Here is a 25750-nt window from a genome sequence, read left to right on the forward strand (position 1 = left end):
GAGAGTTAGGGTCAGGACACTCGTTTCAGAAGTTATTGGAATGTAGGGACGGAGTTGAGTGTAAGTGAGGGAAAGTTGTGGCGGAGAAATAAATTAGTGCCGCCAGATGGTCTCAGACGCAAAATAATAAATATAGCTCATGAAGGTCACTTGGGTAGGAATATGACCAAAAGACGTGTCCGGCAGTTGTTTTGGTGGCCAGGCATGGACAGTGAAGTTGAGGGGCTGGTCAAGGACTGTTATGCGTGTGCTAGGAGTGATAAGACAAAAATTGTGAGGCAACCACCACTTGCATGTCCGGAGTTTCCCAGTCGTCCATGGGAAAGACTGGCGATTATTTTTTGGGTCCCATTATGAAGCTTGGTTCTCGAAGAAAATTTTTAATGGTTCTGGTGGATTACCACTCTAAATGTTTTGTGGTTGAGAGTACGGACTGCATTGAAACAGAGAAAGTGATTGGTTTTATGGAAAGGGTGTTCATAAATGAAGGCATGCCAAAAACACTTGTGTCAGACAACGGGGTTCAATTAGTTTCCAACAAAATGAAGGAGTTTCTCTCCAAAATGGGAATCAAGCATGAGAAAGTTGCATTATTTAGACCACAAGCCAATGGTTTAGTAGAAAGGATCAATAGGTGGATAATGGAGAATATCCAACTCTCTATTTCCAATGGTTTGTCGTGGTCAGACGAGCTGAAAAAATTAGTGTGGTCATATAGAGTTACACCACACTCAGTGACAGGTGTTTCTCCTTTTATCTCTCTTAAGGGACGAGAGCCGGGTGTGAAGGAGATTCCAGGTTGGCTTAAGAGTAAAGAGTGTGTGTGGGTTGATCGTAGTGCAGTCAAGAACGATGTTGTGGAACAACAGAAGACTGTAGCCTGGCATTATAATGTTAGGAAAGGTGTTAAAGATCATGACATAAAGGTTGGAGATTGGCTGGCTGTTAAGCGAGGGGGAAATGTTATCAAAGGAGAAAGCAAGTTTTCTCAACCTGTACAAGTTAGGGCAGTGAAAAAGAACATTCTTATTTTGATGGACGGTTCCGCTTGGAGTACGGGAAATGTTTCCAAGTGTCGTGCTCCTGATCAAATTGTGCATGATTAACTCCATTCCACAAGTGTTAATATGGTTTGTTTCTTAATGTATAAAGTATTAATTTCTCATTCAATTTATATATGTAACATATGTAAGGGGGAAGATGTGTAGAGCTCATTGCATATGTAGAATGTAAGGCTTGTTGCTAGGGTAGAATGTTGATGTTTGAAGGGGAGAGTTAGTATTGCAAAGCTGGAAGAGCAAGCTGGAGGTATCTATCTTATGTACCACGAATAAAGATTACCAACTACAATTTCTGTGTTGGGGAAGATCTTTACAAAAATATTTATAAATAAACAGTTAAAAAACTGTAGAAAATCAGTACAAAAAAATAGATATAACTACTATCACACTTAAAAGTTATAGTTAGAAATTAGCATTTAAAAAAACCTTAGAAATTCACAGAAAAAACATAGGTTTCAGGGGTGTTATAGTTAGCTGCCCATTTCACTCATACAAAACCATAGAAATTCCTCCGTTATAGTTATGTTATGTTATGTTATTGACATTTGTAAAGCGCAACAAATACCCGGAGGTGTTCTGCTAACTATAACTCACGCGCCCGCAATGCACTGCTGATGATGTCACATATTGCATCATTCATGACATGGTCAGTGACATCACTGATGACATCACTGATGACACCTCAAATGACATCACTGATGACATCATCCACTTGACAATCTGATACACCTCATCATACACTAGTATAACCTTTCATCACTCACTGTAAAATACAGAGTACCATATTTGAAACCATTGACACACCAATACCAGTTACTACATACCCACTCACTGATTCCTAGGCATTGGGTCACTTCTGGAGCCTCTTTCTACTTTTGTAGATCATTTTTTACGCCCCATAGTCAAGACTATGCCGACATTCTTACAGGACACTAAGGATGTTCTGCGTTTGCTGCCAGAGATTGATTTTGACCTGGATCAAGACTATTTAGTGTCTTTTGACGTGGAATCACTCTACACGTCAATACCACAAGATGAGACCTTAGACACTGTTTTGAACATCTTGACTAATGCTACTTTGGACTCTATAACACCAGTCCCATTCATAATGTCTTTGGCCCAACTGGCTATGAAGGACAATTTTTTTAAATATCAGGATACCATCTACCTACAGACCTCTGGGACCAGTATGGGCAGTATTTTCGCGCCTAGCTTGACGAATCTTTACGTCCATACTTTTGAGCAAGAACACATCCTGACCACATCAAATCCATTCTTTGAATCGATCCGTTTTTGGAAACGGTACATCGATGACATTTTAATTGTGTGGCTTGGTAGTCTTGAGTCCATTATCACATTCAAAGAGTGGTTAAATAGTAGAAACGATTTTCTGAGATTTACAGTAGAAGTGGGAAAAGACAGGATAACTTTTCTAGACCTTTCCATTTTCGCCACTTCTACAGGTCTACAAAGCGAACTATACCGGAAACCAATGGCACGTAATTCGTTACTTCGCTTTGACAGCCAACATCCCAGATCACTCCGAGAGAACTTACCCTACGGTCAGTTCCTTCGCATTCGGAGGAACTGTTCTACTCGTGATAAATTTGAAGCACATTCCAACAATCTCAAACAACAACTTAAAGAGAAAGAGTATCCCAAGAAACTGATCAAACGAGCTTATAAAAGAGCCTCCAATAACAACCGTGAGGCTCTTTTAGAACCCCCAGTGAGTAAACCTCCACTGGAGCATTTGACTTTTGTGACTACCTTCTGCACTCTAACAAATGGGATTCAAAAAAGTGTTCGCAAACATTGGTGAATTTTGAACAGCCACACAGATAAAATACCAGTACCATTGTTTTCCTTGAAAAGGAGTACCAATCTAAAGGACATATTGGTCCACACTCGACCATGCGATCAGAGGCATACAGCAGATGTTACTCTATGGGGTCTACCTCCGGTCCAGGGCCACTATCCGTGTGGCTCCTGTGCCGTCTGCCCACAGACTCAAGCGTCGAAAACTGTTGACATTGGCACTACCAAACCATGGGTACAAAAGAATTTCACGAACTGTAACAGTGAAAACTTGGTATATCTCATCACATGTCCATGCCCTCTCCAGTACATTGGCATGACAACGAGGAAAGTTAAGTTACGGATGCAGGAACATAAAAGCACATTTAGATGCAAAAAGACCATGACTAAACTCACCAAACACTTTTTTGAAAAGGGCCACAATGCAGGAGATTTCAATTGGACTGTGTTAGAGAAACCCTACATCCCACCACATGTCAGTGATGTGTCCAATTTTTTGTTTCTACGAGAGCAGAGATGGATATTTAAATTGTCCAGTGATGTACGCGGTCTGAACGACGCAATACCATGGATGTCTCTCAATAAGAAGTAAGAGTTGATGTAGTTTTAGAAAATTGCACCTGAAAAATTGCATCATAACTCTGACGTAAGCATTTTTGTATATAGCAATTTGCTAACAAACAAGTACTAACATTAATGCCCAAGAGAATGCACCATTGAGAATACCATCATACCTCATAAAGTAATTACATATTGACAGAGGGCCCCTCCGTTGCTTTTTCAATTTATTGACATTTTTGTCATGTGGTAAATAGCATGAAGATCGATCTTGTTTTAGTTACTTGTTGCTAGTAGCAACGCTATTTTTTCAGCACTGACATTAGCCTACGCGGGGAATAGATGATATTGAAATATATGTCAAAACATGTTTTTCCCTATCGCACTTAGTCCTACAAGCATTTACAGAGAGGACGCGCGCCGTTTGTTGCCATTGCGCAAATACTGTCACAATAACATAGACTTCTTACAGACATATAGTTGAAAAAACAAGTATTAACATAGGAAACTACAACTACCAGCCACTATGACGCCGGTTTGTAGTTCCTACATACGTAATGCTTTAAGCGCCGGAAGTCTTTACGGCGTTCTATTCCGGATTGCTGACAGCTGTTGGTTGTTTGCATACGGTATAAATGTAAGCTGTCTGGTCACGTTCGGTACCTCCATCCCAGCGCGAGTCCCTGTCGGAGGTACCGACGGACAGGTACGGTTTTACAGCATTCTGTTGTGGCTCTTACGAATGACTGGCTTGTTTGCAGTTTTTTGGCGTTTTTTTTGCCGTTGCTGGCAGCTTTAAAGAGAAGGCCATGCTCTTGTACATGCTCTTGAACTTAATTCTAGAACCATGCCACAGATTTTCACTGTCTTAGTTATTGTTCTAACATTGCTCTAAATTACACTAGTACTAACAATGTTAGATTTTTGCTAAAGATTATGAGATGTAGCTCTGAATTCTAAGCGTTGTTTTGCCAGTTCGCTAGGATTGTCTCTACATCACAAGCCAGATGGGCTTGGTTACCTTGGGTGTCTTTTAATTATGGAGAACTGTTGCATTATTTTCCGTGCCATACGGCGGATTTTGATCTTAATATACCATTTGTTGCTTCGCTGACAGGCTCCTGCTTTTAATACTGAAATAGTAAGGGACATGGTCAAGCGGTTTGGTTGCGTTTTGCATTCTGCTTTTTTTGAGTTAAGAGACTGCACTTTTCTGTTTCTTTTCTTCTTATTGGCTCACGTTTGTTTTCAGAGCGGGGCCTCTTTCTTGACTTGAGCTGGTGCCAAGTGAGGTGGGGTTCTTTCCTCAATATATATTGGTAAGCATGATTATTATTATTTTTTCTAGATACTTTGAGAAGTGGGGACAAAGGATGTAAGCACAAAATACCATGTGATTATTTGCATAACTTAAATTTTAACACACATCTCTCTGTTGCTTCTAGATGTCACAATACATCAATATTTACAGTGAGGAATTGGAAACAGCCATGAGGGTATAGTAATAACCCATTTTTTCTTGCGAAGCCTACTACTAGAAGTTTTGGTTATGAGGTCCTGAAGAAAGCCAGGGATAGTCTTCCCGAAGGCTGAAACATGTCGACCAGTATACAGGAGCAGTAAACGTTTTCAACTGTTCCTTCTTGTTTATTTTCTTTCATACACTGCTTTTAGACAGGAACGCGATTGATTAGACACAAGCAAAAATTATACACTTGTTGTTTGTCATTTGCTTATTCTATTTTAAAAAACACAAAAAAACTCTTTCCCAGAAATTTTGCACTGCACTCTAATAATTTTTTCCTCTTTTCTTTGATGTACGCTTGGTAAGAGGATTCAACTCATTCATATCTCCTCTATGTTACAAGAGGTTGTTGAGAAGAGTTGTTTGGTACCCCAGATGATGACACTGGGCACTTTCAGAGTGTAATGATGGGATGCTGATTATCCTTAGATCAAGTTCTTTTCCCTCACCTGCTTTTGTCTTCACCTTTTGTATCTGATATTCTACATGCTTACTTCTTAATTTAACTGTTGGAGCAATTGCCAAGTGGCAACTTTCTTGAATTGTATCAAGGGTTGTTTTGTAGACCTCGGATTTCTTTATTGTACTTGAATGTTTGGAAAGGGGGATTAAGAATCCGTGAAGGTCTTTAAATATTTTCCCTCAGACCCTATTTGTATTTGTTTGTTTACACACACAACTACCCATTCAACAACAGAATTATCTATACATGCAGTCATTAATTAATAGAACACTATCAAACGCACTTATACACATATATAGACATTGACACATCAGCAGTCATCTTAGTCGGTTATGCAGTCATGCTACTCACTCATGAAAAAAATGTATCGCACTTAAATTTACTCACTTATACAATTATCCAACAACACCTCATGTATTCAAACACATAGTAACTCCTTGTTAATATGTTAAAAAAGCACCATTACAATTATACACTCATTCATATAGTTACTCTCACAATCACTGACTCTTACACATACTTATTTATATACACCAACTCTCACATACAATGCCTTTTATTTTTTTACTTTGTTGAAGATTTACAACTAAAACATATATTCGCTCACCAACACACAAATAAATACCCTCATTCACCCAAACAACTGTTTCCACATGCACTATTAAACCCATACACATAGTCAATCAACCATTCACACATCTATGCATAGATTTACACACACCCCATCCAACCACACACAAACTCAGTGTCCCATACAAATACTCACCCAACTAATCAATAACTAATATACACACTCATGTAGTTAGTGACCAACTGATGCAGCATGTTATACAACAACAGAGACAGTGCTGCACACATTCACATAGTTTAGTTACTAATCCATGTATTAAGTGAGACACTTTTAATTACTCACTTAAAAAGACAGTCAAACAGCTACTAAATCCTCCATCTAGACAGTTATATATCCACTCAATCTTCAATACAGATTGGTATATATATAATACATATTTAAATTTCAAACTAAACCACATTCAGTGGATGATGTCATCAGTGATGTCATCAGTGATGTCATCAGTGATGTCACTGACCATGTCATGAATGATGCAATATGTGACATCATCAGCAGTGCATTGCGGGCGAGTGAGTTATAGTTAGCAGAACTAGCTATAACGGAGGAATTTCTATGGTTTTGTATGAGTGAAACAGGCAGCTAATTATAACACCCCTGAAACCTATGTTTTTTTCTGTGAATATATGTATATATATAAAAGAATAAACCCTAGCCGGATGGCTAACTACATCTCCTGTGTCGGTGTCCGATTTTAAGAAGATCGGGTTTGGTTTTGGTATATATGTATATATATATATATATATATATATATATATATATATATATATATATATATATATATATTTATTTTTTTTTTATCTACTGGCAGTCGCCAGTAGATAGTTATAGTTACAACCTATTTTCCATAGGAAATCTGAAAATTCTATTTTGAATAACTTTGGCGACGGTTGACGAATCCTCGCGAAATTTTCAAAACAAATGGGGCGCTCCGTTCAGCTCCTACCCTGAAAGTCTCGGGGTAATTCGTCAAGCGGGCGCCGAGAAAAAGGGGGGTCCCAAAATGCGTTTTCCGCATGCATTTTTCCATAGGACCTTTAGTCGCAGCTACAGCCCGAACGGCTGAACAGAATTACGTGAAATTTGGCAGAGAGTTAGCCATAAGGTCAAGGAAGTGCCTTTTGCAGGTCTGGTGTAAATCTGTTCAGTATTTCCTGAGAAAATAGCATTTAAAAGCATATCAATATCTATACGCGCGCACCGTGCGCGCACTGTGCGCGCAACCTGCCGTGCGCGAGCGCAATTCTGATTGGTTGTTAGATGTCGGTAAACATTCGAATCGGTCAAAACCAGGAAGTGTCGGCCGCCATTTTGTCTCTCGCAGTCTGAGGGGGTGAAAAACAAAGGTGGAGAACATGAAAAGGGGGCAGGGTGGACAGTTCCTGACCCCCTAGCCTTGGTCAGGGGGTCACAGAAGGACCCTCTAGGGTGAAAAAACATTTTATTTTATTTTTTAATTTCACGGGGTGCGCGCATGGTGCGCGCACGCCAGAGAGTGGGTGCTCGGTGCCCCACAGAGCGCGCACGGTGCGCGAAGTGCACCGTGCGCGCACGGTGCAAACCCTCAAAAAAAAGAAATTTATAAATACATAACTTAGCATTTAAAAAAACCGTACAAATTCACTTAAAAAACCATAGGTTTCACACACGTTATATATACGAATTAGCATTTAAAAAACCTTGCAAATTCACTTAAAAAACCATAGGTTTCACACATGTTATAGTTAGCTGGACATTTCACTCGTAAAAAACCATTGAAATTCCCCCGTTATAGTTAGTGCTGGCAACTATAACTCACGCGACCGCAATCCTCTGCTGATGACGTCAGATATTACATCACTGATGACATATGTGTCTTTCTGAAAAAAAAATAATAGGAATATATGTATAGCTAAAGATTAATGGAAGAAGACATGGGTAAATAAGTGTCTAAATACAGTGATGTAATATCTGACGTCATCAGCAGAGGATTGCGGTCGCGTGAGTTATAGTTGCCAGCACTAACTATAACGGGGGAATTTCAATGGTTTTTTACGAGTGAAATGTCCAGCTAACTATAACATGTGTGAAACCTATGGTTTTTTAAGTGAATATATATATATATATATATATTTATATTTAGGACCATGTTTGACTTGCCTATATCTTTGGCGCTGGTTGACAAATATTCACGAAATAAAAAAAAGTAAGTGTGCTGGTGATTCTAGTCGTACATGGAAAGCTTTGGGGCGATCCCACAAGCAGGGACCGAAGAAAAAGGGTGGATCAAAACAAGTTTGTTTTCTATGCTAATTCCCATAGGAATTTTAGACATGACAACAGCCCGAACCGCTGTATGGAATTACACCATATTTGGCAGAAAGGTAGGTCTTGGTTCAGAAAGCGCACTATTTGGTGTAAATCCGTTCAGTAGGTTTTAGAGTTATTAAAAGAAAAACAAATTTGTATATATAGGGCCGAAAATCCTCCTGATCTTGTGCAGAAATCTGATTGACTGCCAGCACTTCAACCAGGAAATGTTGGCAGCCATTTTGGGACTCTGCTTCAGGCGAGTCCCAAAGTAAAATGAAAAAAAGGAAGGGAGCAGGGTAGGAATACCCTGCCTCCTAGCTCTGGGTTATCCCAGGGAACCCGCCAGGGCAAAAAAGCATTTTTTCAAAAGTTTAGCAGCAAAAATCACAACGGATTCACGGATCTGCAGCAACGTTTTTTTTTTAAAAACAAGTATGGTCTCCCTCAGAGGGCAGAAAAATGAGCAGGAAAGGCAAAACAGAGGGTAGAAAAAAGGCAAAACAGAGGGCCTCAAACTAGCAAACAAGGCAAAACAGAGCAGAAGAGAGCAAAACAGAGGGCAGACAAATAAGCAGTAAAGGCAAAATGGAGCACAGTTAAATTAGCAGAAAAGGCAAAATGGAGGGCAGAAAAATTAACAGGAAAGTCAAAACAGAGGGCAGAAAAAGGCAAAACAGAGGGCAGAAAAACGAGCAGGAAAGGCAAAATTAAGGGCAGAAAAGGTAAAATGAAGGGCAGATAACGGGCATGAGAAACAAAACAGAGGGCAAAAAAACAAGCAGAAAAGGCAAAACAGATGTCATAAAAACAAGCAGGAAAGTCTGTCTCCTGTGCTTGTTTTCAAAACAATCCTGGGTGAGCCAGGTCCTGGTGGCATGAAGGTAATTAAAAAAAGGATGGGGGCACACTGGGCCCCCTTCCCAGTGCTGTCAAACTGCTCCCGCTTGCTGGAAGCAGAGTTTTCATCTGTATCCCTGCCCACTATCATGCGGGCAGGGAAACAGATGAAACAAATTGCTCCCGCTCACACGGAGCTACATTTTTAGAAGCTCCCTGCATGTGGGAGCAATGCTGGGTCCAGAAGAAGGCAGCAAACCGGCTGGGAGTGTAGGAACCTTGAAGATTCCCATACGGTCCCTGATACATGCTGGGTGCCCTGGGTAGAGGTAGAGGATCCAGGTAGATCCAGGTAGACATGGCCAGGCCCTGGGGATGGTCCCCTAGGCCAAAATTGGCCCAGAGAGGGGGGCCGCGCATCCCCGTCCCACCTTCACAGAAAAGGGAAAACAGAGGGCAGAAAAACAAGTAGAAAAAAGCAAAACAGGGGGGCAGAAAAACAAGCAGGAAAGGCAAAACAGAGGGCAGAAAAATGAGCAGGAAAGGCAAAACAGAGGCCAGAAAAACGAGATGAAACAGCAAAACACAGCAGAAGATGGCAAAAAAGAGGGCAGAAAGGCAAAACAAAGGGAAGAAAAATTAGCAGGAAATGCAAAACAGCGGGCAGATAATCGAGCAGAAAAAGGCAAAACAGAGCACAAGAGGGCAAAAAATTAGCAGGAAGGGCAAAACAAAGGGCAGAAAAACTACTCCAAAAACGTGAAAATAGAGGGCAGAAAATCGAGCAGAAAAGGCAAAGCAGATCACATAAAAGGCAAAAGAGACCTGAAGAGGGCAAACAGAAGGCAGAAGAATAAGCAGTAAAGGCAAAATGGAGAGCAGGAAAGGCAAAAAGGAGGGCCAAAAAAATACCACAAAAAGGCAAAACAGAAGGCAGAAAAACTAACAGAAAAAAGCAATACAGATAAAAAGAAAGAGCAGAGGAGGCACAAGCAGAGGGCAGCAGGAAGACAGGAAGACAGCCAGTAGAGGGTAGTGGGCTGCAGTCAAGCAGGACAGGATAACTGTCAGAAGAGGGAGCTGGCACAAGGATCTGCTTAATTTTTACAGAAATTAAACCTCAGCAGGAAACACTTACATATAAAAACATAGCAGGTGATACAATTGCAGCTCCACTTCCGTAAAGGACAAATGACCCTGACCTCCTGGGTTTGACAAAGGTAAAGCAAGTGTGTTTTCTTGCCAATTCCACATTGAAAGACGATTTGAAATGTGTTTTGGAGTTGAATGCATTGTTGATTTATTGGAGCGCAATGTGTAGTGACTGTGATGAGTGGGTTCTTTCTTTTCCCCACCCGGTGAAAGCAGAGTCCATGGTTCTCCCTTTAAATGATTACAAGTATACAAATTTGCTAAATCACCTAAAGCTCTGCCCATTTGACCATGCCTCGTCCACCTTAGTTGTGTTTGCAATGGTCTTCCCACCTTTTGCCAGGATGATGGGTAGCTTACCAACTGGCCCCCCAGCGCTTTCCTGCCGATTTTGGTGATGCAATCTTGATGCTGAGGAATATGAGGACATCTCCACCGAACGAAAGAAGCACTTACTTCATATAGTTAAAAGAAAGGACCATTGTTTAGTGGAGATTTACCTCTTTGTACCCTTGTTGTCTTCTCTATAGGAAGATTCATGTTATCATGAATTTCTGGAGTTAGACACATGAGAAACAATCACATTGCCAAAACGCACACAAGGTCACAGGTGACACTTCCTCATGCTCCCTTACACAGCTGTAGTATAGAATATGTACTGGACATTTACCCAAGGAAGCAGCACTTAGTAATTAACCAGTAAAATGTACTGCGCCTGGGTAGAAAGTTTGTGCAAAACTGTGGACTCTTTTTGGATAAAGCGGCAGGTGTTGTTCCATTGTGGCCCAGTCACTAACACAGCTACTGACACACCCACAAAGACACCTAGACACACACTCACACATTCAGGTGCTCACACACCCACTGACAGACCCACTCAGACACCCACTCACACACCCACTCAGAAACTCACACTCACCATTACAGAACCACTCAAACACTCTCACAGCCACTCACAGGCCCATTCAGATACTCATGCACCAACTCACAGACCCACTTGGACACGTACACCTAGTCACAGACCTACTCAGACACTCATGGGCCCACTTACAAATTCACTCATAGTCTCTCACACCCACTCACAGACCTACTCAGAGACGTATGCACTGACTCTGAGACCCAATCAGAGACTCATGCACCCACTCACACACCACACAGATATTCATGCACTTACTCACAGACTAACTCACAAACTCTTGGAGGCACTTGCAAACCCACTCAGTCATTCTCACACCTACTCACTGACCCACTCAAACACTCAAGCACCCTCTCACACACCCACTGAGACACTTATGCACCCACTCAGGCACTTACACACCCATTGAGACACTCATGCACTCGCTCATACACCCACTGAGACACTCATGAATTTACTCACACACTCGCTCCCAAAGGACACAGGTTACAGTTAGGAAATAAAATGTTAAATACTTTAGAAATTCACTTAAAAAAAACAACGTTTACAGGGATGTTATAGTTAGGAAATAACACCAAAAACAAGTCACAATTCACAAAAAAACAAAGGTTACAGGAAAGTTATAGTAAGCAAATAACATTTTTAAAAAAACTTAAAAATTCACTGAATAAACCAAAGGTTACAGGGACGTTATAGATAGGAACTAGAATTTAAAAAACGTGGAAATATGCTGCAAATAATGAAGGTTACAGAGGCGTTATAGTTAGGCTCAGATTTCACTCGTATAAAACCAGTGAAATCAGCAGTTATAGTTACCCGAACTAACTAAAACTTACGCCCCGCAATGCAATGCTTATGACCTCACATATTACATGATTCATAACATGGTTAGTGACATCACTGATGACATCACTGATAACATCTGAAATGAGACCTCTTTGACCCCGGGGACCCCAACCCCCAGGACCCGGCCAATTAGTAAAAGGGGAGGTGGGCCACATGGCTCCTCTCCTCAAGCCGATTTTGGCCCGAGGGGCCACATTGGCCCCGGGCCCAACCACTTGTTGCTGGGTGCCCTGGCCCCACCCAGGGCACTCTATGTGCATTTTTGGTCACCCTGGGGGGAGACTCAGGGCCCCTGAGGTCCCAGCCAACTGTGCGTGGGAGCAATTTCTTCATCTGCTTTCCTGTCTGCTTGGAAGATGAAAATACGCTCCCAGTGGGTGGGAGCAATTTTCCTGCTCTTGCCCGCTGGGTGCGGACTTACTGTTTGCTCTCACTGGTGGAAGCTGTCAAAGCTCCGGCTAAGAGGCAGCAAACAACTCTGGTCCGGATTACAAGTCTGCCAGTCTTAGACCGCCAGACTCGCGGTGGCGGTCCTATAGCCACCGTATTATGAGGAGGCCATTCGGACAGCCACCGCTGTGTTGGCTGTGCCCAGGAACTGCTGTACCCAGGCGATGGCGCAGCAGACAGTGGTATACACTATACAAGGGGGGACCGCCGTGGTCCACCGAGCATATTACGAGCTTCCCCACCGCCAGCCTTCTCATGGTGGTGAGCCAGCCACAAAAAGGCTGGCAGTGGGGAAATAAAGGGAGCCTCCTTCCCCCCACCACCATGGGGATGCATTCAGGGGGGCACAGCGTGTGCTGCCCTGCTTGCATGCACCCTAAGTTCCAGCACGGCACGGACTTCACAGTCCATGTCATGCTGGAACTGCTTTTGCCTTCCCATTGTGGTGCATGTTTTCAGGGCACCGCTGTGGGAAGGGCAAAAGAAAATCCCACCAGACACGTGTTGAATTCGTAATCTTTTGGGAAGACCATGCATGGCTTTGGTGGTGCTGTGTCAGTATAAAGCTGTCGCAGCACTGCCAAAGTCATAATCAGGCCCTGAAGATGGGCACTTTGAGACATAGGAAGTCAGCCCTGGAGGGTGGTGGTCTCTAGGGCTAGTAATGGCTTCAGGAGGGGGGCTGTGTGGTCCCCCTCTTTTGTTTTTGCGGGGTTCTGCTCCAGGGAATTGGTGGCCCTTGGGGCTGAAAACGTCCCAGGAGGAGGCCACACAGCCCTCTACACCCTTTTAGTTAAATCTGGCTGGCACCAGGGATGTGATTGTCACCAGGGCCCATAAAGTGCCTTGAAAGGGGGTCAGCGCAGCCCTCCTTCACTGGTATTTAATTTATTGACCTTGTACTGGGGAGGTGGCGGTCCTTTTGGCCGATATCGACCATAGGAAGGGGGGACCATGTGCACCCTGCCTCAAAATTAATATTTAAATTAGCCCCCGGGACCTGGCCTACTCGGGGGCTCAACTATAAACAAGTGCAACAGACCCCGCTTGTTTTTTTTCTCCAGAGATTGGCAGATCCGCCTGGATTTTCGCAGGAATAAATTTGATAAAGATGCTTTTTTTACCCTGTGGGACCCCACCACCGGGCCTAGGGGGTCAAAGTATTCCTATCCTGCCCCCTTCTATTTTTTGTTTTTACTTTTCTTTGGGACTCGGCTGAGTCCAAGTCCCAAAATGGCAGCCAACACTTACTAGATTGAAGTGTTAGCAGTCAATCAGATCTCAGCATGAGGTCTCTCAGATCTGCTCTAGATTTCTTTTTTATTTAATAACTATAAAAATACTGAACAGATTTACACCAAATTACAAAATCGGCCAATTACAAATCTGGACCAAGAGCAGACTCTCTGCCAAATTTGGTACAATTCCGTCCAGCAGTTCGGGCTGTAGTTATGTTAATAATCCCGCCGGGAAATTTAATGGGGAAAGCAGGTTTTGGAACCCCTCCTCTTTTTCTCTGCCCCCACTTGACTATCAATTTGAAATTTTCCAAACAGCAGCTGAACTCAGGTGTGTACTAGTTTTGAAAATTTTGTGGAGATTTGTGGGTGGCTGCCTCTGAGGTATTCGGGGGCAACGGCCAAGGAAGGGGCATTCTAGCCTTGTATTTTAGGACCAGTAACATGTTGATACATCTCTGAAATGAAAATACAAATGTTGAGGGCCATTATCATGTTCTCGCCTGTTTTGCAAAGGTGATGTGTCCGATTCCATCTGAGGCAGATACCTTGGCAGTGTCATTCTCTCACCTTCCCCATCGACTCACAATACCCGAGGCTTCTATAGGTTATCGGAATAGACACCTTCTCAGATCGGGTGTCTAACAAGACCTGTCTGCATGCATGACCTGTAATATTAGATACTGGAATAAAGGCAGAGGGCCTGCAGTGGAGAGGACTAGCCCACCTTGTCGAAGCAGGAAGTAAAACGAGATTCAGCTGGAAATTGGACCAAACTGCCAGTGAGTATAAAACTAACTAGAAACTATTCAGACTTTTCATGCGTCTTTCTCGGAATTATTTTAAGAAGGAGGCCATTCGTGCAGATCTCGACACGCCAAGGTCTACAGAGATAAAAGTAAATCAATAAACACATAAAATTGTGCGAACTACTTCTGCATGTGCAGTTGTGTACCTCCAATTTTAGACCTCCACCTCCCTGTTTCTTGGTCTGGTCGGTCTTTGCATGGACTCCTCAGCCGGCAGACTCGAGCATATTTCTCGGGCTCCTCAGTCAAGATGAGAAATTCTAAACTTGTAATGTCCTCCTAGGCCTCACTACAACTGGTTATAGGCCTGGCAAACATGCTTGTTTCCGAAAATGTATTTTCCCATGGAGTCCCCACGGGAGGGTGTATACGTCTTGTCTGCCCCATAGACTAGCAGGGGCCCAGAAACCAGAGAGTAAAGACAGGATGCTCTCACTTCCCTTGAAGTTGTAGTGCTCAGATTGTACGTGTGAGCTGGCAGGGTGCCTGGAAGCAGCACTGCACAGATGCAACCCTCCACTCATCTGCCATCTCAGAGAGTATAAAAAGCAGGTATAATCAGCTGTCCGTCCTCAACCTTGTACCCACTGGAAGTGAGAAGCATCATCTTTTTCTTGATCTAGATCCTGCTGCAATTCTCTGCACAAATAGGTTCTATTTTAGAGATACTGTAGAGAGTTTGCAGAGTTTAGCATTTTCCAGTCAAGGAATTTGGGACTTGGGGGGAATTATACCAAAAGGGTTTTGTCCTGATTTATTCAGATATGATTGGATTTCATAGCATGTAGTTAGAGAAAAGGGCCTACGTGGTTCGATTTACAGCAGTTTTACCTTTTTTTATATTGTCAAAATTCGTCAGAATTTGGTTACAAGACAACATGCTTCAAACAGAAAGCAAAATGGTGCAATTTAAATTATCTTTGTTAAAGTACATTTGGAACAGCAGTCGTGAAACAAGTAAAAATAACCCTTAAGATGCTCATGAAATAGCTCCATAATCAGCTTAAAGAGATACTATGGGCAATAAAAGTTCCATTCATATACATTTAGATGTACATATGCGGGAGCATATTTATTAGAAAGTCACTCAGCGCAGCAAGTCACCTTGCTACGCTGCACTGCGTGACAGGTAAAGGGCTCGAATGTGCAGTATTTAATAGAATACAGTGCATTCCTGCCTTTGTCCCTGCACTGGCGCCGTTTTGGGAGCCTTGCGCCAAAGCAGACCCCCTTGCACCATGGTGCAAGGGTGCCTGCATTGTAAAGAGCATTGATTTTGTACAGGAAGGAGCACCTTCCTGTACAAAAACAATCCCCTGAGGCATTATTCCTCTTTCTATGTGTGCTGCAGCACAGAGGAAGTAACAAGGAGAAATAATCATATTTTTCCCACTACACCTTTTACTGAGAAGGTGTATCTTTTTGGCGTATTCCCAGGTTTACCACATTTGGGAACACCTACACAATGCCCATGGAATGTCTTCCCAGGGCACAGTAATGCAACACAGCCATTTGCGCTGCGTTGGGTTACTCCTGACTTATGAAGTCACTCAGAACCATGCAAGGAGGCCTTGCATAGCTTTGTAAATCGCATTTTGGACTTGCGCCACTCATGCACCACGTTGCGTAGTGCAGAAGTGACGCAACTCCTCTCATAAATATGCCCCTAAACATATAAATCGCAATCATTTTCTGAACCTGAAAAGGATAAATAACCAGGTCGATCGTATTTACAATGGAACCTGTGACATACAGCTTACAAACAAATCACTGCAACAAACCCCTGGCATGTCCTACAGGGATTGGAAGCTGGAGCCTGTTAAACCACCTGGACTATTCGGCTGGCGTTCAAGATTTATTCAAAGATCCGTTCATTCATGGAACAATCATAGTAGGTCTTCTGTTTGGTAACTGAGGTATTTTTTCACAACTGAATCGTGTGATGTAATGTCAGCCAGCCATAATTGTTCTCGCAACTTTTTCAGATGCTTAGCTCTTTTTAACGTATTCATTATGGTGTCACAAGACACTTGTTCACAAACAGTGATAAAAGCACATACCTCAGGTATGCTTTTTCCAACATATCAGAATCAAGTATTATCAAGGGCTCAGTATCGGAGGGTTTGATAGGGTTTGCAGTCTCTGCCCATTAAACGATAGGACTGTGCTATCTTCTTCTGTGTGACGACTTCACAGTCGTAAAGATTCTACTCATAAATCCCTTTGTGGATAGCAAACAATCCTAAACTGACACATTAGTGTACGTGTTCCTTTGTGAATCAGGCCCTGAGTATCACCAGTTATCGTTACGTAGTTAATGCATGTTTTGGGAATGGCTCACATTAGGTGCCAATCAATCAGTATAAGTATTAGAAAGAAGTGTTGGTATTTATTTTTGCATTAAGAGAGTTATGATCCTCAGATGTATTAGTTCGCAGAGAGTAGTCAGAGGTTCTATGGTGCTGTGCACATTATAACTTGAGGCGGCATTGAGTCTGATGAATGCAAACATAATGGTCTTAACTGAGCTAATGGGCTCTGCACAAGAGCAGCTATCCCCAGGAGGCCGATAAGAGTTGGACTCGGAATCAACTATCCTGCAGAAGACAGGTATGGGATGGACAATGGAGCAACTATTTCCCACCAGATAACCTGTGTCGGATGAAGAGAGAGCAGAGTGTCTCTCTCTCGGCCCTTTACAGGTTCTTACAGGCCCAAGTGGGCAGTTGTCTAAACCAAAGATCCAAACAGGCAGTGACTATAACCACAGACCCAAATAGGCGACGCCTTTAACAAAAAGTGAAACCATTTAGTGCCCTTACCTGTCACGCCTTACCTGGTCTCCTAGGCTGGGCACCCTAATGTCCCATAGCGAACATGTGATAATGGTCCAATCAGATCCCTACATGTCACACACTAGGCAGGCTAGCCTCAGGCCAAAGTTCAGCCCTACTATGTAGCTGCTCGAAAGGAGCCCTATTGCCTGGGAACCTCTACTTAGCTTGGGAGAGGGCAAGGTATGTCGAAAAATCACAGCACTGTTACAACACTATCTTAATGTCATCAACATTTTGTTTTTAAAAAAACAGAAACAAGTCCACTACACAGTCACAGCTCACAGCCTGCCGAAGCAAAGTTCTCAAAAGCAATGGAACATAGCAAATGGCTTACCAGGGGAATGCATTTTTTAAAATACAGTCATAAATTAATAAACGTTTGGAGGATAAACACACAAATCTACTTTGGAGGGATAGACCAGCACCCAGCTGACCCCGCGAGATGAGGAAACAAGTATCAGCCAAGGACCACCAAACAGTAGACACAAAACCTTGGAGACCAACGCGTTTGTTTTGCTGGTATCATTAATGGAGGTAAATGTTTAATAGCTCAATATTATCAATGGCTATGTATTATCGGGGACTCAGTACAATCTATGATCAGATTGCTTATTCACCATTTTAGCAGCTCTATATGTTAGGATTGTCAGTTGGGCATATTTCTTTTTAAGTTTAAAAGACTATGGCATGTCACATGCAAGCCATGTTGCCATTTATCAGTGCTTTGCATGTACCCCAAGATTCTTCAGCACCTCCTAAAGGAAGATGATCTACTCAAAAGAATAATCCAATCCTCATTATCCAGAAATTTGATTGATGGGTTGTAGTGTCTAGGATCAAGTACAAAGTATCCTTTGGCCATGGGCATGGCACTGGCGCATTCCTTGCGTCCTCTTTTTGCTCACATGCAGGCCCGCGCAGGCACTTCTACGTCTACAAGCACTTGACTGCTCCTGAGCATGGAAAATCCACACCTTCGAACTTGGAATAACACTTCCCAAGTGTGTTGGTGACTTTGGCATCAAGAGCAATTACGGTCACCATCGGATTGGTAACGCGGACACTCGAGCAAAGCCCGAGGGGCCAGAATCCGAATTCCAGCTGTGGGCTGCTTTTTTGAGCAGCAAAGAGGGCCGATTTGGGTGGGTTCTGTGCTGTTCGAATGCAGCCAGCAGCCCAGTGGGTACCTGAGTGGCCTTTCTGGAGGTAGATGGGTGTTCATTATCTCCCTTTTATCAACGGCAGAGGTGTAAATCCCTTTCTCTTCCTGGGCCGGACCATTAATATATGCATATTGAGTGGGGGGAGGGGGCCTGAGCAAAAAATGGCCTCAATTGTTTTCAGGTGTGTTTCACCAGTGTACATTAATCCGTGCATTTTTTAACCCCCCCCCCTCCCTTTTTTATAAAATTTCGCTAAAGCAGTGTTTTGCGGAAAGACAACATGCAAATGTGGGCCACTAATTTTTTTTGCGTGCCCGGTCCGATTTTAAATCCCAATCCAACCCTGATTACGGTGATCTCGATCACCCATTCACTAAAGTGCAAAAATAACCACCCCTTAAAGATCTTAGTGGTAATTGGAGAGATTGGCCACTCCCACAAGATGTTGAAGATGTAAGATTAGCTTTTTCGAAGATAAAGGAATAGCAAATTGATCTGGTGCACATAGCTGCTGGTAGCCAAAAATAGAAATAGCCTTCTAATCTCGTGCAAGTCACTGGAGCACAGGGCTACTCAGTGATGTATTGTCATGCAAGCTGTTCGGTTAATAGTCTGCCTCCATTTTAGGCTGCTGAACTGTGCTTGTAGGCTACCTCGTCTTAATATTCGTGTTTCAGGAGTGGAGAAATGAACTCCCTGTATGTGTTGGATCTTGTCTTGGATCTTTTTTTATGATAATTGCTTTAAAATCTAAGGGCAGACATAGACCCAGGTGGAGTGTAGTGCTTGGTTGTTACTGACAGGAAAGATGACTGGATCACATCAAAAACAGCTCGACTCGGGTAGAAGGCCTTTCACAGGTGTGTGAGCCCTCTTAGGATGAGGCTAGCCACCACAGCAGCCACCAAGAAGGAGACAGTGTCGTAAATATTGTCTTGTTTCACACTTGCATAACATTAGATGAATTCTTGTTTTATTCTTAGAACAGTTTCGCATATTTCATTATTTAAAATAATATTTTTCTGCACATGTATTAAATCCATGATGGCTAAGTATCAGGCTTTCATAGACTTATTTTTTTGGGTGACATCAAATGTTGTACATCTGTAATAAACTCAAATGAAGAGGTAATGAGACATGTATCAGTAAAAAGTTGAACTTCATGCTGTTAAAATACATTTGCAATAATACTTGAATGAGGTGTAGGATGACCAAATATAAACATAGTACAATTGAACCCTTTCCAGTCCTGCTATGGCAGCACACCCAGGGCAAAGGTGCTGCTGCGATCTCATCACATTTTGCCTTTTGGATTCCACACACCGCGCCTTCAGATTCTGTTTTACTGCCTGGGAAGTACAAATAGGACATCTAAGCGAGAGGTCAAATGATTATGAAAGGGGCAAGAGAGAGGACTGAAATACTGCTAACTGTGGATGCTTTTGTGGTTGTCAATTCCGCAGCCTCGGCTCGCCCCAAGTGTAAGCATTCTGAGGATGAGGAATCGGCCGAGGATTTACCGGTAAGTGGGGATCGATTAGGACACCCACACAGCAAAGCACATAGGCAGCGGCGTTGCGTGAATTGCCAGCACTGGGCCACTTTTCTTTTAAAATGTTGCGCCCCTAAGAATTTTGCGACCCGGGCAACCGGCCCTGTGTCCCAGTTCACTGCAGACCCAGGAACTTCTACTCGAGCCCAGCCTCGCTACGGAGAACCAGCTGACCATTCAGATTATCCACCATTGGCATGAACAGTCTTGGCTCTCCGTTTTCCAGCACGAAGGATTGTTTACTCGCGGCGATTTTTCTGCCGCTTTTCCCGTACCAGGACCTATACAGTTCCTGGCTTAATTCCCAGGAATTCTACTGCTCCACTACCTAAGACTGGATTTCCGCTGTCCGGCCACACGGAAAGAGTGCCCGTAGACTTAACTCTCCACCATCCTCAACCTTGACGGTTCCTATAGTCCTATTACGCTAATTCCAGAAATTCCCTTGTGGCACAGGAGATCCTTTTAGCTCATTCACCTGCTGTAACTCTCGCTCTCCAGCTGTTTATTGCACAGCATACTTTCCCAGGCATTTCATCAATCGGTTAGTCCTGAAGAGATCCCACCACTACTTTGGGGATCGAAACGTCGTCGACTCACATCTCTAATCTCCTAATAATACATTGTAAATTTTATTTGAGTACGAGCAATTGTGACTTTCAATAACCTTTATTTTCACAAACACAAAAAGTCACATTTTAAGTCACTTGCCTGCGGCTAGGAAATCGGCTGATTTCCTTTTACAACTCACGGGCTGCTCACTTATTTCACCACGTGTATTTTGGTTCGTAGCAACTGTATTATATCTGAATCATTTTTTGAATAAAACATATAATCCAATTTTTGATTGGAAAATTGTGAGATTATACCTATCTTTAAAATTGAATGGGACCTTGTTTCTTAAAAATACCAGTTCATGCTACGTCACAGCACATACACATCAATAACGCATTTTGCTTAGTATAGTAAGGTCAGAAAACCGTTTTAAGAATGAAGCGCGTGACCAGCATCAGATCTGAAGGAAGTGTATACATCCGAATATAAGCTTTGTTACGTGGATTGTCGCCAGTTTAAGTTCCCACGGCCTTCCTTTGTAATAACATAGGGACAGAATTACAAGCCCCTTGCGCCACTTTTGCGTCACTTTTTTCATGTTAAATGTGTCGCAAAAGTGATGCAATGGGCTTGTAAATCTGCCCCATAGTGAGGAGGCTCATGGGTAAGAGTTTCTACAAGGAAGCTGAATGTGTGTTTACACAGTCGTGCATGAGCTTGGTACAGCACCCAACTGCTGCCCACCATATACTACAGTGGCACCGAGTGGCACTAAAAAGAAAGAATACACTTCCTCAGTTATCTCCCACAGCTGTGCATGCGGCTCACAAAACAAAGCGGAGAAGGCCAGGAAGTGCGACACACACAGGGAGGCAGCTAGTGTTCTGGACACACTATCTTATGTTCCTCAAAACAGTTTACGCTACAGCGAGGATGAGAAAAATACCCCTCAGTTCCAGGAATTTAAAAAACAACAACGTGGTAGAATATTTTCACCAAAATTAGGAATTTTAATGTTTTAGGGAAGTAAAAGGTGAGTTTAATTTGGAACGGTTCACCCTCCTTTGTGTTTTTTATTTGCATAAATTGCCACTGCATGTTTTTCTAAGTTAGGGTATGCGCATAATATTGGTGGTTCCCTGGGGGGATTTAAATTAATAAAGAAAATGCCCAGCGGGCTGCCTAAACCGTGCCTGGAATGACCCGAAGTCCTGACCTAAGTCAATGAGTTGCAGGGAGCGAGAGCTTATGCGGTGTGAAAACGTCGAACTTAATTGGTGTGCATTTTATTTATTTATTTACAGAGCGCTTCGCATGAGCACAGTTACAACAGGTAAGCACTTTATTATTTTTTACATAACCTTATATTCTGATTTTTTATTAAAACCCACAACCTTAAAAACATCTTAATTCGTGCCATTGGTGAAGAGCGATTTTACATACAAATAAACGTGTCGTTTCGTAACTTTACATCAGCTTGCCACACGCAGTGCCCCGTTATCCTTCGCGTGTGTCCCTTTAAAGGCCTCACAGTTCATTTTGTGAGTAGGCCCAACTTGCCAGCAAAACATATGCATATCAAGTCTATATTTATTGAAGCATTCAGAGAGGTCAATCTTGTGGCGGGAATTGTATGCTTCTGGTTAATGTCTGTGGGGTTTCTAGATCCCTTGGCTGTTTCTGATCCCTTGTGTTTTTTTAAATGGGATCTCTACAGTCACACTCCATTTTTCCACATCCCTCAGCCAGTCAGCTCCGATTGGAGCTTTGCGATTTAACCAATGTGCTGCTCACCTCCTCCTTGCTGGCAATGACATAACATGCATGTACCTTCTCTTCATCTTACTTTCGGTGCCACCAGCACTTAACCCCAACAAGCATGTCTTGGGGCTCTACTGGAATTCTGCATGTATCTCGTCCTGAAATCCAGCTAACACCTGCTCGCTCCCAGAATTCTTCCACTCTCAGGCAATCCCAGGTCACATGTAAATATGAAGCACTTGTTTGTTGACACTTGCGACATTCACGACTTTTGGATTGGACAATTTTATGGCAAATTGCTGGTGTGATATATGTTCTGTGTACAAAGTTGAACTGTATACGTTGGAATGAGGTGTTACTGGTAGCTGTACGTAATAGCACAAGTGCTTCACTTTATGTTTGTTAAATATTATTTGCTGGTTTCAAGTTTCAGGATGCAGGCTAGAATCTATCTAAATAGGCAGGTTCCGTTTTAATTCCTCAGCCAAGTGTAGGCCCATAAACTGTAGTTCAGTCAATGCTGTCAAAAAAGAGATCAGAGGAAGAGGAAAATATACAAGTTTGCATAGATACATGATCAGACTGGTCAGGTGGGACACAAGGAATGTTCCAGAAGGACTGCCAGACTGAGAGATGATTTGGGTGTCCCAATGATGCTTGAGGTAGCAGGGGAGAGAGCAGGATCTGCTGGCAGGACTTATTATTATTGAATGTGAGGGACTATCTGTACCACTTGCACCCCAGCAGGTGCAAAACGCCCACTGGGCTCAAAGGGCTTAAACCCTTTTCCCCCTCCCCCCGTTGTGTGTGCCAGCCCGGGCTGAGACAGCTTCCAGGGCTGGTGACCGTCTTATTGCAACCGCACCCGAGTACATTACAGGTCTGTAAAAGACCATTTACTTGTTAATGAGGCTTTGTTGTGTTTTCACCCCTTCTTAGTGCCCCCGCATCTCCACCCTGCCTATTGCTGGAAGAATTAGCCCCCCACCCCCGATATTTCTATTAGCCCCACCCCCGAAATATAGCTCTAGTTGTACCTCTGCACCCCAGCAGCCCTTGCTATACCCCTTACTTCTCTATACAATCAGCTGCGGAGGGAAGAGCCGGGGCTACCAGGGATTGAATGCTAAATGCCCTCTATATGAGTTTTAGGCCTACGTTTGCAGTCAAGGGTCTATAACAATTTAGAGGACCTTTGACAACAGTACAGTCTAACCCTAAAGGGCTATAGTGATATTAGAAATTCAGTGGCTTGCCAAGGGGCCCAGGAAAGGCCAATGGGTTTTAACAGCTGACAACATAGTAGGTGATTCGTGTCCTGGGAGTCGACAGCAACAGTTGGCAGGAGAAAATACAGCATCAGCACTACCTCTTTCAAGTTAGTAATGCTAAGGAGGGCTCCTTCTATTTATTTACATAACCTTTCTAGGCAGTTAGGCTCCAGCCACGGTAAGAGGTGAAACCAGTTTTAATCCTAATTACATCCTGCCAAGTAAGGAATTGGCCAAGAAGCTGAAGACAGGACTGACTAGTGGCAGCTGTGTTTTGCCATTTTGAGGGGCCAGCAGCGGCTCCTGGAAAATGTTACCGTAATGCAAAGAGGAAGTGCTGCAAAAGGAGGTGGGGGACTGTGAGAAAATTGTAAGGATTGCCGGTGAATTCCTCCAATCACTGATTAGCGCATGGGCTAAATCAATCACTTCTACCACTACCTCCTCAGAATGTTCCTGGACCTGGGAGGTGTCCATCTGAAGACAACCCTGCTGGAAGAAGAATCCCGAGTCTGACACCTGATGGAAGAAAAGGACTCGTACAAGGGCTCGGTGGTCCCTGAATCCTGCTGGCATCCAGGGCCTGGACCTGATCTCCAAGGGTCAAGCAGGTGGCCTCCTGTTTACCTGCTTCAGGGACACAGAAAGCAGAATGAATGCAGACTTCAAGAGGCCACAGCTGACTAAAGAGGACTAGACCCTGCAGGAGACCTGGCTGGGGAGCGATCTAGTGCCCAGAAGGCTGCCTTGAGGAGCTAAGGACAGCTGGGCTGACAAGAAGAAGGTTTCACAGAAGTTGGAGAGTAAGGGCCTGAATTAGAGTTTGGTGTTTGGGATACTCTGTCATACATGTGACAGGGATATAATGCACTTGTAATACAGCAGAAGGGATGTCTGTCAAATTTGTGAAAGAGTTTCTTGTCCGCCAAACTCGAAATCAGGCCCTAAGTCTGAATGTAACATCTTTGACTGGTACAGCCAATGTGATGTATCCAACCTCTGCTCCATTGTGGTCCGCCTGATATTGTGCCTAGGTCCTGGTCCACTGAAAACTGTTGTTTTCCCATAGTTCATGGTTCTTTCTCTGCGCTTTTTGCCTAAAGCTTTAAAAATCAATTTCTTCACTTCTCCATAAACTATTTTGATGATCTTGGTGTCTTTTGCTCCTTAAAGTTTTGTAAATTTGCCTAAATTGGTTTGGGGATTTTTTTTATTCATGTTCTTTACTTTCAGATTGTTGGCATTGGTAGCTTACTGCACACACTTCACTTGGGTTTGCCTGCTGCATGAGCCATAGCTCCCAGGGTGTGAGCTACTCAAAATGGATATATTGAGTTGGTAGGCATGCTCCACCCAAATTAATAACCCCATTTCTAACACACGCCATGAGCAAAACTAGTATGTACATGAAAGCTTTGCCCTATTCAAAATATTTTTGTTTGGCCATAGCAAATGTCCAAAGTGTGTCCCAAGGAATTAGACCAGATTTACAGGAACCTTCAGAGTGGCAGGTTTGAGATGCAGATTTACAGGAAACTTCTGTGTAACGAGGGTGAGAGGGAAAAACGCTACTGATGGGAAAATATTCTTCTGGAGTATGTTGCTGGATAAGTTACCAGCAGAACCACAAAGTGGGTTTCTCCAGTTCATAGCAGGTTTCCCATGGGAAAGTGACCTCTAGTGGCAGCTATTCACAGAATTCAAAAAACATTTACATCTTTGAGTCATATTGGCTGACGCTCCTTGTAAAGAGTCATCGGGCCATTTCACACTAAGTACCCCAGGGCCACAACAGCATATGCACCTGCTTTCTGCACCCCAGGCTCTATGGTATTACAGAAGGGTTGCATGGGGGCTTTGCCCCATCCAAATGAAGAAACACTTTGCCTCTGCACCCATGCTGTATCACAAACATGGTTACAGAAGAGTCCCTCAGGAGGCGCAAAACAAGTGTAGTCAGTGAGCGCCTTAAGGGAAGCCATGGGAAGGGAAGAAGAACCGCCCCAAACATCCCCCCT

At 43.2% G+C, this 25750-nt stretch overlaps 1 protein-coding gene across 5 annotated transcripts in view; it reads right to left on the reverse strand.

Annotated features, from left to right (window-relative positions):
- UGT8 (UDP glycosyltransferase 8) overlaps positions 1 to 25750 on the reverse strand; it is a 382545-nt gene that overhangs the window by 282980 nt on the left and 73815 nt on the right. The gene's annotated exons all lie outside the window — the stretch shown is intronic.

The sequence above is a fragment of the Triturus cristatus genome, chromosome 2_2 (genome assembly GCF_964204655.1).
Source record: "Triturus cristatus chromosome 2_2, aTriCri1.1, whole genome shotgun sequence".
Lineage (NCBI taxonomy): Eukaryota > Metazoa > Chordata > Amphibia > Caudata > Salamandridae > Triturus > Triturus cristatus.